At 38.5% G+C, this 9,153-nt stretch overlaps 1 pseudogene; it reads left to right on the top strand.

Moving 5' to 3' along the window:
• The first annotated feature begins 795 nt into the window (after positions 1–795).
• Positions 796–2,344, top strand: LOC100343199 (DNA-directed RNA polymerase II subunit RPB4 pseudogene; annotated as a pseudogene).
• The last annotated feature ends 6,809 nt before the right edge of the window (positions 2,345–9,153 follow it).

Raw genomic sequence — 9,153 nt, 5'->3', positions numbered from 1 at the left:
TCCAGCGGTGTCTACAAAGTACCCTCCATTGTGTCTTTAACAAGTGAGAACATTGCATTTGCTTTTTGATCTATGCTGCTTTTCATAAAAAAAAAAAAATCGTTCTATTATAAGACGATTCATCAACATGTTTTCAAAAGTCAGAAGCAACTATTCATGTTGTGCAAGTTACTCAAAATAAGGCATGGGAAAGGAAAAGTGCTGTGCAAAATTGTTTTTTCCAACTCAGATACGCAAGTGACAGTAACATGCCCTAGCTCTCAGGTGAGGGGAAACTCTCAGTTTCAGCCCGCGGGGACAGGGCAAAGGGGATTCGGGAATGGGCAGATGATTGCAATCCATCGTGCTTCCTGAAGGTCTCCTAACAATTCAGAACAAGTGTGACAGGATTCCTGCCGCCACTCTGAAGCCCAGCAGGGGCAGCAGGCCGGGTGGTGGAGGCTCAGTGGTGGAAGAGGGAAGTCTCCCAGGTGAGGCACATTTCTCCTGGGTCTCTTGATGGCCGTCCAGTCTGATTACTGTCAGCCTCGTGCGTGCGTGGGTCAGTCAGTCTCTTTGTGGAAATATTCTGCTGACCAGAGTTGGAAGAAGGAACAAGTAACACCTTCTTTTTATGATATTATTTGGTATTGAAATCTGTTGTTTCTAAAAATGCTATGAATGAGAGGTCATTTTGTATATATGAAAATGTAGGATCCCTGTAATGACTTAGTAAGTTTGTTTTCTCTACTGCAAATAGTTGAGCTAACAGTAATTGCAGCCTGCTTCCCTGTCTCTTAAGAGCAAATGAGCTGGCTGTCTGTGGCGGCGCGCGAGACAGCTATGGCGGCCGGTGGCGTTGATCCGCGGGCTGCCGACGTCAAGGAGGACGCTTCACAGCTCATCTTTCCCAAAGAGTTTGAAACAGCTGAGACACTTCTAAATTCCGAGGTGCATATGCTTCTGGAGCATCGCAAGCAGCAGAATGAGAGTGCAGAGGATGAACAGGAACTCTCGGAGTCTTCATGAAGACTTTGACCTACACAGCCCGTTTCAGTCGTTTCAAAAACAGAGAGACCATTGCCAGTGTCCGCAGCTTGCTGCTCCAGAAGAAGCTTCATAAGTTTGAGTTGGCCTGTTTAGCCAACCTTTGTCCAGAGACTGCCGAGGAGTCAAAGGCCCTGATCCCAAGCCTGGAGGGGCGATTTGAAGACGAGGAGCTGCAACAAATTCTTGATGATATTCAGACAAAGCGCAGCTTTCAGTATTAATCTCCAGACTTCTCGGCTGCTGGAGGGAACCACATGCCCAGCACAGCATCACCTTCCCTGGGTCTGGGGTGTCTTGCACAGAAATGCTACTACATTTCCTCTGGAGAGCACAGCCCAGGATTGGTTCAGGTTGCTGTTGAAATGTGACTGCTAGACCAGGATGAGCACATAGTCTTGGCGTGGCTTTCTAGGGCACCTGGCTTTCTGTGCCAGGAAGAGGGTAGGGGTGAGGTATAAGCTGTTGACTGCCTCATGCTATGGTTTTGGGCTCCCCTGTAGTTATTTTTACTGTTAATGTTTTCATATTTTAATTTGAATGTGTTGATAGTTTTTAGTAGACTGGGACAAGGACATAGGAAACTTATGTAGGGAGAAAACGGTCTTACCTAGATGTGAAAGGAAGAATGAAACCTGACAGGTGTTCATGGCTGTGAGAGTATTGGCGTCCTTGTGCCTAACCCAGGAGGTGGGAAGCAGTGAGATCTAGGGCACCTGTGCTCAGCGTTATGGGGCCCTGAGCCTTGAGGGACATGGCTCCTTAGCCTGTCTTCTTGAAATGTCTTGCAGAGGGTATTTGGAGTAAGTGGTTCATTTTGTTGCTGTCACACAAATTAAGATGTTTCTATCATAGGCCCGACTTGGAGTTCTGAAGACTGGGAAGTCAACTTCAGGCATCCAGTCCATGCCTCTGGCTTGATCCTTAGCAACAGGTGTTCCATCATGGCGGGTGGGATGGGAAGGAGGGTTCCTCTCCTGAGCTTCCTCAGTGGAGTCACTCAACCTTAGGCTGGGTTATAACAAAACATTCTAGAGTTGATTTTTCTGAGGGAAAATAAGCAAGCTTATTTGTATAATTTGAAGGCTTTTCTTTCAGACACTTGCTGGCCATACATGGATTTGTGATGTAAGGATTAAATCAAGGACTGAACAAATTTGGCTTTAAAAGTTGAGGTTGGGCGGGTGAGTGTCATGGTGCAGTGGGTTATCCAGCTGATGGGAGGTATAAAAGAAATAATTTAAGGTCAGGATACTTTTATGTTAACTACTGGTTAAGGCAAAAATAAAATATTTTTATAAATTCAAAAAAAAAAAAAGAGCAAATGAGCTAATTGCATTTATTTGAAATCTTGCATTGGAACTCTGATGAAGGTGAAGACAAGAGCACACTCTGCCTCCTGTTCCTGTTCTTCCTTCTCCTCCATCTTTGTTAGAATGCTGGGTCCTCCACCAGTTGAACAGCCCAAGTTAAAAGGACTAGATTGGGCAACAAGGCTAATGATGCAGAGAACCCTTATTTTCCCAGGGTGGATTTACAACCCACCCTGTCCCAGGTCATTCCTTGTTTCACAATTCTAGTGACTGTGACTTTTTAAGTGAACTCTTCCCTATTTAAAGTAGTTTTTAGAACCAGTGGTCTTTTTTTTTTTTATTTCCAGAAGTTCCAAAATATATTTTTTCTAATACAATTCTTAAATTTCTTTCCTCATGAAGGAGTTTGTTTGTTACTATTTGCTTTCAATATTCACAATTCCAAAGGTATTCCCAATTTTCTCTGATTTATACAATAATAGTCTATAAAACACCAGTTTTCCTTCTTATCCCAATAATGTGTCCAGGCAACCTTCTTTTCCCATTAACAGAGGCATTTTTTAACTGATGGTATCTCTTGCATATTTTCTCTCAAGCTTTGTATTTTAAGGCATTTTATGCATATGTAATTTATTTTTAATGTTTATTTATTTTTCATAAACTTGAAAGGTAGAAAGAGAGAGAGAGAGAAAAAAAGCAAACAGACTCACATACCCTGCATCTGCTGGTTCACTCCTCAAATGCATGAAACGTCAAAGACTGGGCCAGGCCAAAACCAGGAGCCCAGAATTCCATCCAGGTCTCCCACATTGGAGGCAGCTGGCCAGACCCTTGAGCCATCATCAGTTACCTCCCAGGTGGCATGAGCAGAAAGCTGGATAGGAAGCAGAGCTGTTGGCATTCGAACTGGCATTTTGCTGCTGTGTGCAGGTGTCCCAGGCAATGGCTTATGCCACTGCACAACACCCAATTTCTCTTACTAATCTCATTCCATTATGGATTTGATGTACAGCTGATGGGTAGATTTTACATGACACAACAAATTTTAACAAGAAATCCTAAGACATATCATTTTTAGGAATTTATCATTAATCTTGATTATCCAAAATTATTGCATTCATTAAAATATGTTACTCAAGCATAGTAATCTAGACATTTGGGTGATGAAGGTAGGCCAAGTTTTTATTTGTGTTCATTTTATTTTTTTTATATTTAGTAGTCAAGAATTAGGTATGGTTTTAATTGTGAAATTCCAGAAAATAGGAAGAAAATACATTCAGAGGCTAATATGCAGGTTAAGTAGCTCAGTAAGGTTCCCTGTAGGTCTCTGACTATTAAACAACATAGTGCCTATCAGTGGTCATAAATGCTGGCTGCTGCCACTATGCTGTCACTAGAATCTACAGTGTTCTTAACTAGTACTGCGACTTTCCCTACTACTTTTTGGTGAATTATGTGATCATCTATTTTTTTTAAAATAGATTCACTCATAACAAATGGCCAGAAAATTTATGAAAAAAGTGGCCTTTAAGGAAATACAAATGAAAATGTAGTGAGGTATTATCTCACTGCAATTAGAACAGTTATAATCAGGGATCAGTGTTGTTGCACAGCGAGTTAAGCTCCTGCCTGCTACACCGTTCTCTGTGTTGCTCTGCTTTTATCTTTTTAAAAATGAATATCTCTAATCCAAAAGTGTAAAAACAAATTCTGGCAAAGTTGTGGAGAATAGGGAACTCTTGGTGGGAGTTCAAATTACTATGGCTATTATGGACTGTAACAGGGAGATTCTTAACAATACTAAAAATAGACCAACCATATGACCCCTATCCTAACCTGGGAATATATCCAGGATATATTTAGATATGAAAGAGGTATCTGAACTCCCATTTTTATTACAGCAATATTCATAATAACATCATTCACAATAAATCAACCTAGATATCAATCAGATGACTGGACAAAGTAAATATATGATATAAATATATGATATATATGGTATAAATATATGATAGAATATTGCTCAGCTATAAAAAATAATGAAATTCTGTCATTTGCAACATGGAGACCATTATGCTAAGTGACATGAGTCAGATACAGAGAGATAAATGTACATATTTAATAACAAATGGATATTTAATATAATTTAATCAATATATTTCCCTGAATTATTTCCATTACTTAATAATACATCCTTCTTTCCTGACTTTATTATCTTTGTTATGAATCCTACATTATATGATATTAACATATCTACCCCTACTTTCCAATAATTTTATATATATGCACATATATTTACAATCTTTACTTATGAAATGAATATGTGAAAATGTCAAAATTCTTGAATCTATGCGTGCTCATTGAAATTTTCTTTACATTTTTTGTATTATTGAAATATTTTATATAAAAATAAAAAGGCAACAAAGGAGAAACATTTCATTGAATATAAATAGGAAATTTATCAATTTGTCAAATTTCTTAAATGAATTAAAATAATAAAACTTTTATAGTAAAGGTGTTTGTAATCTTTGAATCTTTAAACTTTTTTACTTTATTATTTTTTAAGATTTCTGTTTTTAGATTTTGTACATCTTTTGTTTTCTGAAGCATATTACTTTTGATACCATATTACTTCTCTTAAGTTTGGATTAATGAAGTTATTTTAAATCACTTTAAAATACCTATAAAACTTAATTAATACTCCGTTTAAAACATAGACAGAAAATACTGTGTATATTTATAGGGAAAATGACATGAAAATAAAGTCATGTATCTATGAACTTCCAGAGCAACATAAGTGACTTTGGCTTGAACAGCCCTGGGAGAAATTTTACATGAGAACTGTGGTACTTAATCATTATGACGTTATAATACTGTCATGCACTTCCTCTTTCCTTTGCTGTTTAGTACATTTGAATTAGCTTAGGTGAGAGGGTTTGTCAGAAGACAAATAAGATTCTGGGCTCTCATGCAGCACTTTTGTATTAGTAAATTTTTCATTACTATGACAAAATACCTGAGGCAGCTGACTTTTAGAGAGGAAAAGATTACTTAGCTCACATTTCCAGAGGTCCGAAGTCAAAATAACATGGCCTAAACACTGGCTCTGGTGAGGCATTGATGGCAGATGGCAGAACAGGTGCCAAACCAGGAGGCAGATAACATAGCTGGGCCCAGATTCGGACTTTTATAACGTGAGGACCAAATTCTGACACATGCCCCCAATGCCCTAAGGATCTCCCACCGGGTCTGATCATATGAATGTCTGATCATATAAAGGTTCAATCACTTCCTGTTAAGGTCACCCTGAGGACCAAGTTTTTAACTCATGAGCCTTTGGGAGCATTCAGCATCCAAATCATGGCAATGCCGGGCATGGTTTTTGAAATATTTTCAGCACAGTTTGCCGTGATGTTGACTGTGGTCAGTTATAGATAGATCATAAAGATCCAATACTTGATTTTCATTTGGAAATGGAGTCAGCATTCTTATTTCCCAAACTCTACTTAACGTTAACTTTCCTTCTCAGGTTTTGTATTTCCTACACGCAATACTGAGTTCATTTTTTAAATAAGCTTAAACTTCACATAAACCAGGTTATATATTCTAGTTCATAATACTGTATATCATATTCAAGATTCATAATTATGCCCAGGAATAATTATTTTCAGATTTATTGGACTAAAATTGCCAACTTATACACTGACCTTTTTGGGAAAGTGTTCAGTGAGTTTTAAGCCATCCTAGGATGACATGTGAATTTCTTCTGCTGCGGAAAACCCAGAAAAATCTGTTACGCATTAAACTGGAAGATAGTATTCATGATAGGAACAGGACTCATCCCAAATATGTAAAGGGATCATCCTGAATATATAAATAACTTTTACAAATGAATAAGAAAAACAAGACATTCAATTAAAAATGAGCAAGAGACTTGAATAAGGACTTCAAAAGTAGTAACTCAAAAGGCCATGTAATGCACAAAAGGGTACTCATGTGATGACATATTAAAAATATATAAATTAAAAGCATAAGGATTTACCATCACTAACCCATATAAATGGCTAAGAATAGAACAAGAAAAAATATTTTGCTTATGAAAAAATAACCCTAGAGTTAATTATTCAATCAATAAAATATGTAAGTATGTACACCAAGAATATGTATAAGAATATCTACTGCTTGAGTACTTATGAAAATTATAAGAAACAGTTCAAATGCTGACAAACACACTAACACTGGAGTTCCTTTAGACATCCTAGTATTCCACACATGATTCTAATCTGTCCCTATCAAAGGAAAATACTGCCTTTATGAACACCAAAATAAGTGGAAAATATTCACAAAATAACATCAAACTTAAAAAGGCAGACAAAAAATAAAACACATTGCATAATTCCAATGTGTAACTTTAAAATGAACAAAATTAACCTCTGCTGCTGGAAATCAAGCAGCAATTCACTTTTCAGAAGTAAGGAGGGTTGATGATTAGGAGGGAGCATGCCTGGTGATTTTTGGACAGCTGATAACATCTGTGTTTCAAAGTTGTATTCATTTTGTGAGAATTCATTGAGTTGAATACTGTTATATCATGCTATATCATATTACAGCTTATTTTAAAAATAGTTAATAAGGCAAATATAAAGTTTATGTTTGCAACATGTTTTTCTCAAAATTCAATTAGAATACAGCTATGCATTCTTATATTAAATTCTGCAGTGTCAGTTTCTTTTTCCTAATTCATCTCACTTTAGCGATTCAGAGCATATGTTTAAGAAGAATTTAGCTAAGACTAAAATGCAATCGAACTAACCCTCCAGAAATATCTGTATATCAAAGACAGAATGAAGAAACATCTGGATGCAAATCAGCGTGCATCTTACAGTCTCCCTACACACCTTTTTCTTATTCTGTCACTGTTTCACTGTGACAGTTTTATTTTTCCTTACTTGTAAATACCACGGATTCTCTCTTCTCAAATGTAGATATATATGTAAATGTTTTGGAAAATTCATGCACCAATATAGTTCAATTTGAGGAGAAGACCCATTGCCCTCTCTGCTTCTAGACCACTTTTCAATGAAATAACTAACTTCTGTTTTCAACAGGAAGCCATGGGAGGTCTGACTTAAAAATTAAAAAATTTATTTTATTTATTTGATAGGCAGAGTTACAGACAGAGAGAGGAAGACACACAGAGAGAGGTCTTCCATCTGCTGGTTCATTCCCTCAAATGGCTGCAACAGCCAGAGCTGAGCCAATCTGAAGTCAGGAGCTTATTCTGGGTCCCCCATGCTGGTGCAGGGTCCCAAGCATTTGGGCCATCTTCTACATCTTTCCCAGGCACATTAGCAGGGAGTTGGATTGAAAAAGGAGCAGCCAGGACTCTAACCGGCACCCATATGGGATGCCAACACCACAGATGGTAGCTTAACATGCTATGCTACAGTGCTGGCCCCAAGGACAGTCATTTATAGCTAAGTACAGGGGTTGGCGCTGTGGCACAGTAGGTTAATACTCCGCCTGTGGCACTGGCATCCCATGTGGGCACTGGTTCTAGTCCCGGCTGCTCCTCTTCCAATCCAGCTCTCTGCTATGGCCTGGGAAAGCAGTAGAGGATGGCCCAAGAGCTTGGACCACTGCAACTGGCTCCTGGCTTTGGCTCAGTGCAGCTCTGGCCATTGCAGCCTTTTGGGGAGTGAACTAACGGAAGGAAGACCTTTCTCTCTGTCTATGCCTCTCATTGTCTATAACTCTACCTCTCGAATAAATAAATAAAAATTCTTAAAAAAATAAAGCTAAGTATATACTAAATATATATATATATATATATATATATATATATATATATATACTGACTCATACTCACCAGGGACTTTTTCAAGTGTATATGCTGCCATGTTCCTAAAAATAAGGATGTCTCAATATGTGCATCTATAACAGAGTACTAGTGATTAGATCATCTACACATACAAATTTGGTTCTCACTGATTCAGAGGCTGGGAAATCCATGATAAAGGAGTTCACAAGTTCAGGGTATAGAAGAAAACAACTATGAGTTGATGCTGATACAAAAGGAAATTGCTGATCTTCCTATAAGGTTGTTTCCTACTGCTGGTTCTCACAATTTCAGACACCTTTTCCCTTGTTGATAGTAATAACTCTATGTCTGGCCTTCATTGAATGTCAGCCACCATGTCATGGACCAAACATGCATCATCACTCATTCTCTGTTATGGAAAATCTAAAGCAAGAAAGACGTGCAGTAAGAGCAAGAACCACCACCAAAACAAAGCCAAGATTTGTTCAAATTTATAAAATCTTCAAACTCATTGAAGATGATGTCTTTATTATATCTTGTATATGTATTTTATTTTTGACAAGCAGAGTTAGACAGTGAGAGAGAGAAAGAGAGAGACAGAGACAGAGACAGAGAGAAAGGTCTTCTTTCTGTTGGTTCACTCCCCTAATGGCCACCATGGCCGGCGTGGCGTGTAATCCGAAGCCAGGAGCCGGGTGCTTCCTCCCGGTCTCCCATGTGGGTGCAGGGACCCAAACACTTGGGCCATCCTCCACTGCCCTCCCAGGCTACAGCAGAGAGCTGGACTGGAAGAGGAGCAACCGGGACAGAACTGACTCCCCAACTGGGACTAGAACCCAGAGTGCCGGCACTGCAGGCGGAGGATTAGCCTGGTGAGCCGTGGTGCCAGCCCCTTTATATTTTCATCTGGTAACATCAGAAGACTTCACATCACATGAATAGAATGGGAATTAAGGCCAAGTTCTAGAGCATCTGTATTTGTTTGTTGCTATA

The sequence above is a fragment of the Oryctolagus cuniculus genome, chromosome 6 (genome assembly GCF_051225735.1).
Source record: "Oryctolagus cuniculus isolate XC-2025 breed Fujian yellow rabbit chromosome 6, ASM5122573v1, whole genome shotgun sequence".
NCBI lineage: Eukaryota > Metazoa > Chordata > Mammalia > Lagomorpha > Leporidae > Oryctolagus > Oryctolagus cuniculus.
The sequence above is the reverse complement of the archived record's forward strand: the minus strand, read 5'-3'. Positions and strand labels throughout refer to the sequence as shown.